This window comes from Orycteropus afer, unplaced genomic scaffold (assembly GCF_000298275.1).
Source record: "Orycteropus afer afer isolate SDZICR_OR568_19922 unplaced genomic scaffold, OryAfe1.0 scaffold00682, whole genome shotgun sequence".
NCBI classification, from domain to species: Eukaryota; Metazoa; Chordata; class Mammalia; order Tubulidentata; family Orycteropodidae; genus Orycteropus; species Orycteropus afer.
In genome coordinates, this window is record NW_006922269.1 from 969121 (window position 1) to 977655 (window position 8535).

Below are 8535 nucleotides of genomic sequence, written 5' to 3' on the forward strand. Positions count from 1 at the left end.
TGGTTGCTATGAGTTGGAATTGACTTGATGGCAGTGAGTTTGGTTTTGGTTGGTTGTGGTCCCACTAACCTTCCCATACCTGCTCAGCTAGTATGTCTCTCTATGTAATGTCTGATACATTACTATTATTGCAGGATTGCATATGTAATAGTGTTCACTTCTGTTGCTTTTAACTCATGTGCTCCTATCAGTGTTTTCTTCTGCCTTGATCATTTTGTACTAACTTCCTCCTTATTTTATATTGTTTCTCCCTTCAATCAATATATCTTCACCTTTTAGTTAATGTTTAAGCTCCTCTCCCGTCACACTTTTGGAAACCATCAAAGAATACTTTTTTCTGTGTGAATACCTTTTGTTGACTTTTTATAAAAGTGGTCTCATACAATATTTGTCCTTTTTTGATTGACTAACTTCATTCATCATAATGTCTTCTGGGTTCATCCCTGTCATGAGGATTTTCACTGGTCATCATTACTCTTTAATGCTGTGTAGTTTTCCATTATGTATATGTACCTTATCCATTCACCTATTGATAAGGATTTAGGTTGTTTCTATCTTTTTGCTATTGTGAATATTGCTGAAATGCACATTTAAAAAAAAAAAAAAAAACACTGCCATAAAGTTGATTCTGATTCATAGGGACTCCCTCAGGGTTTCCAAGTCTGTAAATATTTACAGAAGTAGATTGCCTTATCTTCCTCCTGCAAGGCAGCTCGTGGGTTTGAACCACCAACCTTCTGGTTAGCAATCAAATGCCTTACCCACTGTGCCAGCAGAGCTCCTTTGCAATGAGCATTTATGAGTATACATAAATTTATTCCTATTATAGCTCTTATATTTGTATTTGTTTTCCTAGTAGTGAGAACACTGGATAATAAGGTATTTCTAGTTCCAGTTTATTTTTAAGGAAGTCCTATACTGTTTTCCACAGTGCTTCTCCCTTTTTTGTCTTCTGTTTTTCTAAACCTTGATATTAGTGCTGGAAGTGGCAGTGGTGGCAACATTGTTAATCATTTGCTAACCAAAAGGTTTGAATCCACCAGCTGCTCCTTGGGGGAAGGGGTGGGAGTTTTCTTCTGTAAAGATCACAAGTTTTGAAACCCTGTGGGGCAGTTCTACTCTGTCAAATAGGGTCCCGCTGTGTTGTAATTCAACTCAGTGGCAATTGGTATATTAATGTTGAGGTGACATGGTATGTCATTGTTATTTTGATTTGCCCCTCTCTAACGGTTGATGACTGCATGCATTTCTTCATGGGTTTGTTGGTCACCAGAATTTCTTCCTTAGTAAAGCATCTGTGCATGTCCTCTGATCATTTTTAATTGGATTATCTGTCTTTGTGTTGTTGACCTGTTAATATTTTCTATAAATATTAGTCCTTTGTTGGATTTGTCATTGAAAAAAAAAAAAAAAATTCCCAGTCTGTGGTTTCACTGTTCACTCTTTCAACAAAATCATTTGATGCACTTAAGTGTTCTATTCTTTTTTTTTTTTTTTTTTTATTGAACTTTGGGTGAATTTTATAAAGCAGATTCATTTTATATTCAACAATTCATACACATTTCCTTCTGTGATACTGATTACATTTCCAACAGTGTAACAGCTTACTTCCCGCTTTCTCCCTGTGGTTACTCCTTTCCTTCCTGCCAATAAATTCCTGACTATTTACATTTCTCCCTGTGCAAATGCTTCCCTTCTGATCCCCCATGGTTGATTGCTCCAAAGAATTCATCTCCCTGGTGTAGGTGTCTATCATTCAGTTGAGAGTTAAGCCATGGGAATGAGTTCAATTCCAAATCCAGGCCTGAAAGGTGACTTAGGGTCATAGTCTTGGGGGTTTCACTAGTCTCTATCAGAGCAGTAAGCTGTCTTTCTTTCTTTTTACTTTTTTTTCTTTAATGGTTTTGAGTTTTGTTCCACATTTTTCTCCTACACTTCAATTCAATTCTTAACCGGTGCCAATTATCTAGTTTGAATTCTGCTGTTTGTGCATTTGTACTGATGTTTGGTAGTGTATTTATGCCATATATCAGAGCCACTAACTTTGTCTCTGTTTTGTCTTTAATAATATTTATAGTTTTAGGTTTTACTTTTAGGTCATTGATCCATCTGGAGTTCATTTTTGTATATGGTGTGACTTACAGATTCTGTTCAGTTTCCCTGGAAATAGATACCCAGTTTTGCCAGCAGGATTTGTTAAAGAAAAAAAAAAAATCTTGTTTAATGGGTTTTAGCTATTTGTCAAAGATCAGCTGGTCTTAGGTAGATGGATTTATTTCTGGGTTCTCAATCCTGTTCCATTTGTCTGTATATCTGTCAGTGAATCAGTAGTGGGCCATTTTGATTACCATGGCTCTGTAGTAGATTTAAAGATTGGGAACTGTAAGGCCTCTTACTTTGTTCTTCTTTTGTAGTATTTTGCTTATTTGTGTTCCGTTTCCCTTCCATAAAAAGGTGGTGATTAGTTTTTTCATCTCTTTAAAGAATGATGATGAAATCTAGTTTCAGATTATATTTGTAGATCACTTTGCATAGTATTGAGATTTTTATAATATTTAGTCATCCATCTCATGAGCATGGTATATTCTTCCATTTATATACTTCTCTTTTGGTTTCTTGTAGTCTTTTTTAGTTCTTTTTGTATACATCTTTGATATCTCTGGTTCAATTTATTCTTAAGTATTTCATCATTTGGGGGGTATTATGAATGGTGTTGTTTTCCTGATTTTCTTTTGAGTTGTCTTTGTTAGTCTATAGAATTCCGACTGATTTTTACATGTTGATCTTGTATCTTGCCATTTTGCTAAATGCTTCTATGAATTCCAATAATTTTCTTGTTGAATCTCTGAGATTTTCTAGGTATAGAATCGTATCATCTGCAAATAAGGATACTTTTAATTTTTTTACCAATTTGGATAACTTTTATTTCCCATTCTTGCCTTATTACTCTGGCTAGGATTTCCAATAGAAATGTTGAGTAAGAGTAGTGATAAAAGCATTTTTTGTTTCATTCTTGCTCTCAATGCTTTCAGTCCCTTTCCATGGAGAATGATGTTGTCCACAGATTTTTCATATAAAATCTTAGTTATTTTGAGCAATTTCCCTTTTATTCCTAGTTTGTTGAGAACTGTTTATTTTTTTGTTTTGTTTTGTTTTTTGTCACTTCTGCAATTTTTATTAGGAATAGGTGTTAGATTTTTTCAAATAACTTTTCTGCATAGAATGATATGATCATGTGTTTCTTTTCTTTGTGTGTGTGTGTGTGTGTGTGGTGGGTTACATTGATTGTTTTTCTAATAATTAATCATTCTTGCATGCCTGCTATGAAGCATACTTGGTCATTATTTAATTTATTTATTTATTTATCGATAGATTATATTGGGTAGGATTTTGTTGAAACATTTTGTATCTATAATCATGGTAGATATTGGTCTCTATTTTTCTATTTTAGTGATGTCTTTGCCTGGCTTTGTTATCACAGTTATACTTACTTTATAGAATGACTTCAGGGATGTTCCCCCTTTTCTATGTTTTGAAATAGCTGGAGTAGAATGAATGTCGGGTCATCTCTGAATGTTTTGAAGTATTCTCCAGTGAAACCAACTGGACTAGGATTTTTGTTTCTTTGTTTGTTGTTTGTTTCAAGTTCCTTTTATAACTTACTCATTTTCTTCTTTTATTGTGGTTCTGTTCAATTTCTCTACCTCAGTCTGTGTTATTTTAAGTAAGTCATGTGTTTCTAGAAATTTGTCCATTTTTTTCTAGTTTTCAAATTTGTTGGAATATAGTTCCTTATAAATATTTTATTATACATTTTATTTCAATTAGTTTTGCTGTGACATTGCCTATGTCATTTATTTTTCATGTTATTTGAATCTTCTTATTCTTTGTTAGACTGACAACTGGTTTGTCAATTTTATTAATCCGTTCAAAGAACCAAATTCTAGCCTTGTTGGTTCTATTGTTTTTCTCTTTTTCTTTCATTTATTTTTACTCTAATTTTTATTATTTCCTTTCCTTTGTTGACTATAGATTTTTTTTTTCTTCCTATTTATTGCTATTTTTGGATTAAGGCTTTCATTTTAATTCTTTCTTCTTTTTTAATGTGTGCATTTTCTACTATAAATTGGCCTTCAAACACTGCTTTTGATTAATCTCAAAGGTTTTGGTAAGTTGTATTTTCATTCTCATTGATTCAAGGAATTTTTTTTTCCATTTCATTTTTATTTCTTCTATTACTCAGTAGTTATTAAACTGGGTAGTATTCCATGTACTTTATTTTATTTTTTTTTCCCCCTCACTCTTCCCATTGCTGTTACCCAATTGTATAGTGTTGTGATCTGAGAAGATACTTCATAGTATTTCATGTTTTTAAATTTATTGATATTTATTGATATTTGCCTAATATATAGTCTATTCTGGAATATGCTCAAAGTTTTCTGGAAAAATAGGTGTCTCATCCTGTGGTTGAGTGGAGTGCTCTGTATATACCTATGAGGTCAAATTATTTGATTGTGTTGTTTAGCTCACCTGTATCTTTGTTGAGTTTCTTTCTAGTTAGTGGGTCTTTCATCAAAAGTGGTATGTTGATGTCTCTTACTATTATTTTGGAGTTGTCAATTTCTCTTTGTAGTCTGTTAAAGTTTGGTTTATTTCTTTGGGGCTTGTTTATTGGTTGCATAGATAATCATTGCAGCTACTTATTCCCTTTGATTGACCCTTTAATCATCATAACATTATGCCTCTTCTGTTTATTTTTGCCTTACATCTGTTTTGTCAGAAATTAATGTTACCACACTTTTTCTCTTTGTTTGACAATTTCTTGATATATATTTTTCCATCCTTCAATTTTTATCCTATTTTTGTCTTTCTGTTTAATATGTATCTCTTGAAGATATCATATTGATCAGCCATGTTTTCTTAACCATTTTGCTACTCTCTGTCTCTTGATTGACACATTTATCAAATTACATATAGTGTAATTATAGATAGATATGTAATTATAGATAGACATGAATTTATTGGGAGCTCTGGTAGCATAGTGCCTAAGGAACTTGCCTGCTAACCAGAAAGATGGCGATTCAAACCCATCAGCCACTCCTCAGAAGGAAGATGGGGCAATCTACTTCCGTAGTGATACTGCCTTGGAAACCCAAGGAGGGGTCGCTATGAGTTGGGTCTGACTCGATGGCACACAACAACAACAACATGAAATTATTGCTGTCATTTAGATTTTTTTTTTTTAATAGTTCTTATTTCTTATTTCTTTGTTCCATATATATTTTGGTGCTGAATTCATTTTGTTTATGGATTTTATTATTTTTTTCATTGCTGTTATTTTGTTCTTTGCTAGATCTTTATGATACTTTTTCTTTTAATTTTGATAAGAAGGTTTAGTAATTTACTTTGAGGTTACCCTAAAATTATTATTTCCTTAGCAAGTTTAATACAATCTTTTCCATCTTGAAAGTGCATTGGGGGGGGAGTAGAAAGGGTGTAAAGAGAAAAAGAAAAGAGAAGTGAAAAAGAAAAAGAAAGACAAAGTAAGAAATAAAAGAAGGATAAGAAAGAAAAAAAAAAATGAAACAAAGGAGAAAACTGGGAGTGGGGGAGAGGCCTGGTAAGCACTCTTGCCTCCTGAGACAGAGGTGAAGTAAGGTATCCAGTACAGGTTGGCATACTCTGCCAGCTGAGGAGATTGCAGAGGGTGGGGCCTCTAGTCAAAAGGCACTTTTAACAGTCTAGAAGACAGCATCCACCAGGTTTTCCATGACTTACTTTATGAAATAAATTACCAAGACTTTCTTTTTGACATTTAGTGATGGATTCAAATTTCCAACTTTTAGTTTTCAGCCAGGTGTTTTGACCATTTGTGTCACCCAGGGACCCATTATAATATAGCTAGAATGTTTATTTCTTTTATCAATGACTGACAGGTAGATTATCTATAACATCTTCCTTCCTATGTCACCAACCTCTTTTCCTTCTGGCTTAAGCAGAATCAAGAGAGGGGAGAAAGGATAAGACCACAAGAGAAAATAAGAATAAACAAATAATAGATTTGGAATAGATTAGAATTCTTTATGTTTTCTATCAGTCTTTGTTATTACTTGTATGTAAATACCTGATATTTTGCAGACTGAATTAGAAAACCCAATAAATATATAATTGATAAAGGATTTAATTCACTTAATCAATTTAACTAAACTTAATACAAAGTTGGATTAATAGCTATTTATATTCTTATATATTCTATGAACTGTTTTTAAATCATATAATGATTGCCTTTACAAAACAAATTGCATATATCCAATCAAAGGATGTCATATATAAAAATATTCCTATAGAATGCCAATATATTAATATATGAATCTATTTTTAATATCTAAAATGCATCTTGGCTTTGCAAAGTTTGGATAGATATCATAATTTAATTTTTTGGTCTGTGTTCATGGAAATGAAAAAGATAATTTTTCTAAAGCAATAATATGTTCTAATGTTCCTGCCAATTCAAAATTCTGACTATAGGGAAGGGCTCTACCAGATGGTGTTTTAGGAAATTTTAGGATTGATCCTTTTGAGGTACGATGATGACATTTTAAAAATATGATATCTTTCTTTTTTATTAGTAGAATCATCATCATGTGAGAAACACTAAATGACTATCTTACATAAGAATTTTCTCTCATAGTACATATATATACTGATTTTGAATGTTTCATATAAGCTCAGATAATATCTGCATTCTTTAAGCATAAATAGTAAGCACCGAACACATACATAGCATAATAAAGTTCTTCATAAAAAAGCCAATATTTAAATGATAAATATTTATGGCCAGTGACAGAAATGAGTTATTGAAAGGAATGTGAAATTTCAAATTCCAATTTAATAAAATCAGGCATATTTTTCTCAGTGCATGTGAAAATAATATGATTTCCACTATGTGGTTAGTCAGATAATTTTCAGAACTGCAAAGTTTCAAAGTTCCCCCAGAATGGTTATTAAAATGGGTGATTTAAAATTTAACAGAAAATCAATTATCTTATATTGTTGTTTTCAGCTGGTATCCAGTCTGCCCCACTCATGAAAATCACATGAATAACAGAATGAAACACTGTACAATGCTGCTCCATCTTCAGAATTGTTGGTATGTTTGAGTTCATTGCTGTGGTCTCCATGTATTTTGAATGCCATCATATATAGAATCTCCCATACAATGTCCATCTCCAAATTGGACAATATTCTACGTCATATATTTATTATTTATTTTTGGAAGTAAATTGCTAAGTCTTTCTTTCCAGTCAGTAACATTCTGGAAGCTCTGTTGAAGCCTATTCACCATGGGTGACCCTGATGGTTTTTTAAATACTTGTGGGATAACTTCCAGTATCATAGCAACATGAAAGCAACTACAACATAAAAAAAAAAAAAAAACCTGATAAATGGGTAGTGGAATGATCTTACATACGGGTTTAAAGGAAAAGAGGAGAAAACCTCCATATTGCATAATAGCTTCTAGTAAATAAATATGCATTATTTTAATATCCCTTTATAGAGTTGATTTTTCAAACTTAAATAGTATACAATTTGTTAATGGTTTATATGATGGATTAAAAATTATAACATTCTTAGTGAAGAAAGAGATCTTAGTATATCATCCCAGTTTGTGGTTTAACAAGTTTGTACACATTACAATGAAAATTGCCATCCTAAAGTACTTTATCTTGCATGTTACTTTCTAATGATGAAAATAACAAGATGATTGTCTTTAAGAAGTCACACTGTACAATAACATAGTCTATGACATAAAGTCTATTTCATAGTTTACAGGTAGGATTCAGGAAAATTTTCATGGCCTTAAACTGAAGTTTTTGTATTAACTGTATGTGATATCATTAGGGAGGTAAAACCATCATTCTTTCTACCTTTGAGGTGAGTATGGAGGCATTTTCTATGTCATTTTTCCATTGGACACATATTCTCTCCATTCTCAATGACTTGTATTGGAATTTTAATATTGTCAAGTGCTTTAATTTTGGTGGTTGACAAATCACATATTCTTTTGAAAGTTCAGTTTTAAATATGAGTGAGTAAAAAATAATACTTAAATAATAATTTGGGTGTTATGAGAATTAAATGGCAATACATATATAAATGAAAATATATATAGAGAGAGAGAGAGAGCTGGTGGTGCAGTGCTTAAGACATTGATTGCTAACTATTTGGGAGTTCAAATCCACCACTCACTCTGGGAAGGAAAGCAGGACAATCTACTTCCATAAAGCTATACCATTTCAGAAACTTAGTGGGGTCACTATGAGTCGGAATCAACTCAATGGTAGTGAGCATTTTTTTTGGTATTTATATATATCACACACACACACACACACACACATATAGTTTATATCCTTATGTATGTGTGTGTGTCTGATATATATGTAATATGCAATATATAAGTAATATCTGTAATATATATGTAACATAAATATATATTTATGTAATATGTATCATTCATACACACACACACACACA